Genomic DNA, 8277 nt, shown 5'->3' on the forward strand with positions numbered 1-8277 from the left:
ATTTACTCGTGAGCTGCATTCCGGATCTCCGGCCTTCGATGGGGCTGCTTTCGGGATAATCCTCTGTCCCTCGGACCTTCTCACCCAGGGGTCCTGTTGGGCCTTGGCAGGCGGATGTGCATCACTGATAGGTGGCCACACCAGCTCTATCAAACCCGCACATCTTGGACACTAAGGGGCAATTTAGCACGGCCAATCCACCTAACCTGCACATCTTTGGACACTAAGGCGCAATTTAGCATGGCCAATCCACCTAACCTGTACATCTTTGGACACTAAGGGGCAATTTAGCATGGTCAATCCATCTAACCTACACATCTTTGGACACTAAGGGGCAATTTAGCACGGCCAATCCACCTAACCCGCACATCTTTGGACACTAAGGGGCAATTTAGCACGGCCAATCCACCTAACCTACACATCTTTGGACACTAAGGGGCAATTTAGCATGGCCAATCTACCTAACCTACACATCTTTGGACACTAAGGGGCAATTTAGCATGGCCAATCTACCTAACCTGCACATCTTTGGACACTAAGGGACAATTTAGCATGGCCAATCTACATAACCTGCACATCTTTGGACACTAAGGGGCAATTTAGCACGGCCAATCCACCTAACCTACACATCTTTGGACACTAAGGGACAATTTAGCATGGCCAATCCACCTAACCTGCACATCTTTGGACACTAAGGGACAATTTAGCACGGCCAATCCACCTAACCTACACATCTTTGGACACTAAGGGGCAATTTAGCACGGCCAATCCACCTAACCTGCACATCTTTGGACACTAAGGGACAATTTAGCATGGCCAATCCACCTAACCTGCACATCTTTGGACACTAAGGGACAATTTAGCATGGCCAATCCACCTAACCTGCACATCTTTGGACACTGAGGGACAATTTAGCATGGCCAATCCACCTAACCTGCACATCTTTGGACACTAAGGGGCAATTTAGCTTGGCCAATCTACCTAACCTGCACATCTTTGGACACTAAGGGGCAATTTAGCATGGCCAATCTACCTAACCTGCACATCCTTGGACACTAAGGGACAATTCAGCATGGCCAATCCACCTAACCTGCACATCTTTGGACACTAAGGGGCAATTTAGCACGGCCAATCCACCTAACCTGCACATCTTTGGACACTAAGGGACAATTTAGCATGGCCAATCCACCTAACCTGCACATCTTTGGATAATAATGGGCAATTTAGCATGGCCAATCAACCTAACCGGCACCCCTTTGGACTCTAAGGGGCAATTTAGCATGGCCAATCTGCCTAACCTGCACATCTTTGGACACTAAGGGGCAATTTAGCATGGCCAATCCACCTAACCCACACATCTTTGTGTGCAGATTTCGAGAACCGTGGATGTCGTCTCTATGGATTTTAGTAAAGCATTTGACAAGGTCCCTCATGGCAGGCTGGTGCAAAAGGTTAAATCTCACGGGATAAAAGGAGAGCTAGCTACATGGGTGGAGAACTGGCTTAGCCATAGAAGTCAGAGGGTAGCAGTGGAGGGGTCTTTTTCCAGTTGGAGGTCTGTGACTAGTGGTGCTCCGCTGGGCTCTGTACTGGGACCTCTGCTGTTTGTGATATATATAAATGATTTGGAGGAAGATGTAGCTGGTGTGATCAGGAAGTTTGCGGGCGACACAAAGATTGCTGGAGTTGCGGATAGTGATGAACATTGTCAGAGAATACAGCAGGATATAGATAGGCTGGAACATTGGGCGGAGAAATGGCAGATGGAATTTAATCCAGATAAATGCGAAGTGATGCATTTCGGTAGATCTAATGTAAGGGGGAGCTATACAATAAATAGCAGAACCATCAGGAGTATAGACACACAGAGGGACCTGGGTGTACAAGTCCACAGATCCTTAAAGGTGGCAGCACAGGTGGAGAGGGTGGTGAAGATGGCATATGGCATGCTTGCCTTTATTGGACGGGGCATACAGTATAAAAGTTGGCATATGATGTTGCGGTTGTATAGAACGTTGGTTAGGCCACATTTGGAATACTGCGTCCAGTTCTGGTCGCCACACTACCAGAAGGACGTGGAGGCTTTGGAGAGAGTTCAGAGAAGGTTTACCAGGATGTTGCCTGGTATGGAGGGTCTTAGCTATGAGGAGAGATTGGGTAAACTGGGGATGTTCTCCCTGGAAAGACGGAGGATGAGGGGCGACCTAATAGAGGTGTATAAAATTATGAAGGGCATAGATAGGGTGAACGGTGGGAAGCTTTTTCCCAGGTCGGAGGTGACGAACACAAGGGGTCACAGGTTCAAGGTGAGGGGGGCAAGGTTCAACACAGATGTCAGGCGGACGTATTTTACACAGAGGGTGGTGGGGGCCTGGAATGCACTGCCAAGCAAGGTGATTGAGGCGGACACACTGGGATTGTTTAAGTTATCTAGATAGCCACATGAACAGACTGGGAATAGAGGGATACAAAAGAATGGTCTAGTTGGGCACATGAGCGGCGCGGGCTTGGAGGGCCGAAGGGCCTGTTCCTGTGCTGTGTTGTTCTTTGAGTTACTCTCCGCAGGATTCCCAGTGGACAGGCTTTGGGGGGGGGGGGAGTCAGAAGGTGAGTTACTCTCCGCAGGATTCTCAGTGGACAGGCTTTGGGGGGGGAGTCAGGAGGTGAGTTACTCTCCGCAGGATTCCCAGTGGACAGGCTTTGGGGGGGGAGTCAGGAGGTGAGTTACTCTCCGCAGGATTCCCAGTGGACAGGCTTTGGGGGGGGAGTCAGGAGGTGAGTTACTCTCCGCAGGATTCCCAGTGGACAGGCTTTGGGGGGGTCGGGGAGTCAGGAGGTGAGTTACTCCCCGCAGGATACCCAGTGGACAGGCTTTGGGGGGGGGAGTCAGGAGGTGAGTTACTCTCTGCAAGATTCCCAGTGGACAGGCTTTGGGGGGGTCGGGGAGTCAGGAGGTGAGTTACTCCCCGCAGGATACCCAGTGGACAGGCTTTGGGGGGGGAGTCAGGAGGTGAGTTACTCTCTGCAGGATTCCCAGTGGACAGGCTTTGGGGGGAGTCAGGAGGTGAGTTACTCTCCGCAGGATTCCCAGTGGACAGGCTTTGGGGGTAGTCAGGAGGTGAGTTACTCTCCGCAGGATTCCCAGTGGACAGGCTTTGGGGGGGTCGGGGAGTCAGGAGGTGAGTTACTCACCGCAAGATTCCCAGTGGACAGGCTTTGGGGGGAGTCAGGAGGTGAGTTACTCTCCGCAGGATTCCCAGCCTCTGACCTGCTCTGGGAGCCACAGTATTTATATGGCTGGGTCCAGTTCAGTACCTGGTCAATGGTAACCCCTTGGATGTTCATAATGGGGGATACAGCGATTGTAATGCCATTGAACGCCAAGCGGGGAGATGATTCGATTCTCTCTAACTGGATGGGTCCAGTTCAGTACCTGGTCAACAGTAGCCCCCCAGGATGTCGATGGTAAGTACATGAAAAGCCTGCAGTGGAGGAGAGGTGGATAGACGTGTTTAGCCCAAGGGGTAATTGAGTTGGAGATTAGGTTGTCAGGGGAGGCTATTGAAAGGGGATAATAGAGAGATTTAACAAATTCATGCTCCTAATATTGAACGAGTAATGTTTATTCCAATTGGGAAGTCAGCTGAGTAGGTAAGTGGATCCCATAGGATTTACCGTTCATTTCAGAGCAGGAAGTTATACAATCTCCCATCCTGAAGCAGTAATTCGCAGCAGTTGCTGACAAGACTCGGGTTGAGAGATTTTTTAAGGGAATGTTATCCACATTTGCTTTCTGTCAGGCAGGGGTTACTTTACGTCGGGTCCCAGCCTATCCCGCTTGCTGGAGTTGTGTACGCCTAGGCCAAGTTTAAGTTTAATTTTATTTATTAGTGTCACAAGTTGGCTTACATTAATACTGCAATGAAGTTACTGTGAAAATCTCCCGAGTCGCCACACTCCTTTTTGGGTACACTGAGGGAGAATTTAGCATGGCCAATCCACCTAACCTGCACATCTTTGGACACTAAGGGGCAATTTAGCATGGCCAATCCACCTAACCTGCACATCTTTGGACACTAAGGGGCAATTTAGCATGGCCAATCCACCTAACCAGCACATCTTTGGACACAAAGGGGCAATTTAGCATGGCCAATCCACCTAACCTACACATCTTTGGACACTCAGGGGCAATTTAGCACGGCCAATCCACCTAACCTACACATCTTTGGACACTAAGGGGCAATTTAGCACGACCAATCCACCTAACCAGCACATCTTTGGACACTAAGGGGCAATTTAGCACGACCAATCCACCTAACCCATACATCTTTGGAACTAAGGGGCAATTTAGCACGACCAATCCACCTAACCTGCACATCTTTGGACACGAAGGGGCAATTTAGCATGGCCAATCCACCTAAGCTACACATCTTTGGACACCAAGGGGCAATTTAGCATGGCCAATCCACCTAACCTACACCCCTTTGGACACTAAGGGGCAATTTAGCACAGCCAATCTACCTAACCTGCACATCTTTGGACACTAAGGGGCAATTTAGCATGGCCAATCCACCTAACCTGCACATCTTTGGACTGTGGGAGGAAACCGGAGCACCCGGAGGAAACCCACGCACACACGTGGAGAATGTGCAGACTCCACACAGACAGTGACTGAGGCCGGGAATCGAACCCGGGTCCCTGGGGCCGTGAGGCAGCAGTGATAACCCACTGTGCCACCGTGCCGCCCTGAGGGATTGAACTGAACACCAGAGACATTGGTCTGGGTTTTTGCCCACACCCTCATGGGAGAAAGGGGAAGGCGGAAAGGGTGAGCCCCATTAGGTACGGTGGGCGGGATCGATACCGGACTCCCCAACTCCGCTCCCGGGCAGTACAATTATCGTTGGTGCCTTTAAAGGGTGGGGGTAGGTGGGGGTGGGCGGGGGGACTCGAATCCAGGAATCCCGACCCTCCCGCACCCCTAACCAGCCTGGCTCCATCCCAGGGATAGACCTGTCTCAGCACACTAGAATTCTCATTGAGTCCGGGCCTGTTTTCCTTTGAAGGACCTTGCATATCACAGTACCTTACAAGGAGGCGATGGCCGAGTGGTATTATCGCTTGACTCTTTATCAAGAAACTCAGCTAATGTTCTGGGGGGACCCGGGTTTCGAATCCCTGCCACGGCAGATGGTGGAATTTGAATTCAGTAAAAATATCTGGAATTAAGAATCTACTGATGACCCATTGTGGGGAAAAACCCATCTGGTTCCCTTTAGGGAAGGAAATCTGCCGTCCTTACCCCGGTCTGGCCTACATGTGACTCCAGAGCCACAGCAATGTGGTTGACTCTCAACTGCCCTCCAAGGGGCAACTAGGGATGGGCAATAAATGCTGGGCCCAGCCGGCGTCGCCCATGTCCCACGACTGAATAAAAAAACTGCAGGACAAAGACCTCTCAAAAGTTAACGTGATAGGTCCTTCTCATGCCCTGCTCCATGCCAACTTAAGACCCCCCTGCCAACCCACCAGCTATAGCCTCTCAGGCTGTCTTTGCCATGGTAAGGCCTCTACCCACCACCAAACAACTTGTATACACTATCAAGTCTTCCCAAGCAAGATGATGTCCCTCCAGCCGCCTATATGGACCTCATGCCCCGCACACCATGGTAAAACTCCCCAAAACATTCTCTCAGTACTCGCATGCCCACCATTCCATGGTAAGACCCTTCAAACATTCTATAAGGGCCTCATGACTCCCATACCAAGGTAAGGCACCCACCAAACATCCTGTATGGACCCTCAGAAGACCTGGGAGCAGGAGTAGGCCATCGAGCCTGCTCCGCCATTCAACAAGATCATGGCTGATCTTTTCGTGGACGCAGCTCCACTTACCCGCCCGCTCCCCTTAATTCCTCTACTGTTCAAAAATCTATCTATCTTTGCCTTAAAAAAACATTCAATGAGGTCGCCTCAACTGGGCAGGGAATTCCACAGATTCACAACCCTTTGTGTGAAGAGGTTCCCCCTCAACTCCTATCAGGGGAGGGCTGGGGAAGCCTTTCTATCTGTGAGTTGTAACTGGGCTGCGGTCCCACAGCACTGAGACAGACCATTTAAATAACCGCACCCCCCCCCCCCCCCGTCTCCCTCTGCACCCAGCCCACTCCCTCCCCCCACCCCGAATGCCTTCAAATCTGGCACACCTGTGGGCCATCCGGTCGGTGTGGAAGTTTGATTTGATTTGATTTATTGTTGTCACATGTACAGTGAAAAGTATTGTTTCTTGCGCGCTATACAGACAAAGCATACCATTCATAGAGTACATAGGGGAGAAGGAAAGGAGAGGGTGCAGAATGTAGTGTTACAGTCACAGCTAGGGTGTAGAGAAAGATCAGCTTAATGTAAGGTAAGTCCATTCAAAAGTCTGACGGCAGCAGGGAAGAAGCTGTTCTTGAGTCGGTCGGTACGTGACCTCAGACTTTTGTATCTTTTTCCCGACGGGAGAAGGTGGAAGAGAGAATGTCCGGGGGTGCGTGGGGTCCTTGATTATGCCGGCTGCTTTCCCGAGGCAGCGGGAAGTGTAGACGGAGTCAATGGATGGGAGGCTGGGTTTGCGTGATGGGACTGGGCTATGTTCACGACCCTTTGTAGTTCCTTGCGGTCTTGGGCAGAGCAGGAGCCCCAGACCGAGCTGTGATACAACCAGAAAGGATGCTTTCTATGGTGCATCTTGTTCAGGGCTGGAGCCATGCAAGGGTGGCGAGCTTGGCTCAGCCTCGCTGGACTGATACCGGTTGGTTTTGACGTTTTCTCTCTGGGTGGGGCTGGGTGAGAAAGCTTGTGATGGAGTGTGGGTCTCAGTAACTGCTCTCTCTGCTGTGAATGCTACACACTGTACACTGCAGCCTGGGCCTTTCTCTGAGCTGCTTTAGCCCGCTGTGTTGTTAATGTTGTGATGCTGTGTGTGTCGACAGTGCCTGCGTATCGCCTCTGGAATTGTTTGTAATAACAAGGCAGCAGCTTTACTGTTCCTCAATAATCTCACCCGCTGCTCTGCTCATCAGTTTATCCCTGAGCTTTGCTGCCTCGTATATCTGCAGCGCTCTCTCTCTCTCTCACTCTCACTCTCTCTCTCCTACTCTCTCTCACACATTCTTTCTCACACTAACTCTCTCTGTTTCTCTCACTCTCTCTTTCTCTGTCTCTCTCTTGTCTCCCTCTTTCTCTCCGTCCCTCTCCTTCTCCCTTCCTCACTCTCTCACTCTCATCTTTCTTTCCTACTCTTACACTGTCTCCCTCACTCTCTCTCTCACACACACTCACTCTCTCTCTGTGTTTCTCTCTGTCTCTCTCTCTCATACTCTCTCACACTCTCTATCACTCCCTCTATCTCTCCCGCTCTCTTTGTCTCTCCTATTTTCTTCCTGTCTCTCCCTCTCTCTCTCTCACTCTCTCACACTCCCTATCACTCCCTCTCCCTCTCTCTCTGTCCCTCCCTATCTTATTCTTTCTCTCTCACTTTCTCAGACTCTCACTCCCTCTCTCTGTCTCGCTTGCTCTGTCTCTCTCTCTGTCTCTCTCTCTCTGTCTCTCTCTCTCTGTCTCTCTCTCTCTGTCTCTCTCTCTCTGTCTCTCTCTCTCTGTCTCTCTCTGTCTCTCTCTCTCTCTCTGTCTCTCCGTCTCTCTCTCTCTCTGTCTCTCCATCTCTCTCTCTCTGCCTCGCTCTCTCTCTCTGTCTCTCTCTCTCTCTCTGTCTCTCTGTCTCTCTCTCTCTCTGTCTCTCTGTCTCCCTGACTCGCTCTCTCTGTCTCTCTCTCTGTCTCTCTCTCTCTCTGTCTCTCTCTCTGTCTCTGTCTCTCTCTCTGTCTCTCTCTCTCTCTCTGTCTGTCTCTCTCTGTCTGTCTCTCTCTCTGTCTCTCTCTCTGTCTCTCTCTCTGTCTCTCTCTCTGTCTCTCTCTCTCTCTGTCTCTCTGTCTCCCTGACTCTCTCTCTCTGTTTCTCTCTCTGTCTTTCTCTCTCTGTCTCTCTCTCTGACTCTCTCTCTCTCTGTCTCTCTCTCTCTCTCTCACTCTCTCTCTGTCTCTCTCTCTGTCTCTGTTTCTCTCTCTCTCTCTGTCTCTCTCTCTCTCTCTCTCACTCTCTCTCTGTCTCTCTCTCTGTCTCTGTTTCTCTCTCTCTCTCTGTCTCTCTCTCTCTTTCTGTGTGTGTCTCTCTCTCTGTGTCTCTCTCTGTCTCTCTCTCTCACTCTCTCTCCTGTCTCTGTTTCTCCTCTCT

Source organism: Mustelus asterias, unplaced genomic scaffold, assembly GCF_964213995.1.
Source record: "Mustelus asterias unplaced genomic scaffold, sMusAst1.hap1.1 HAP1_SCAFFOLD_1368, whole genome shotgun sequence".
Lineage (NCBI taxonomy): Eukaryota > Metazoa > Chordata > Chondrichthyes > Carcharhiniformes > Triakidae > Mustelus > Mustelus asterias.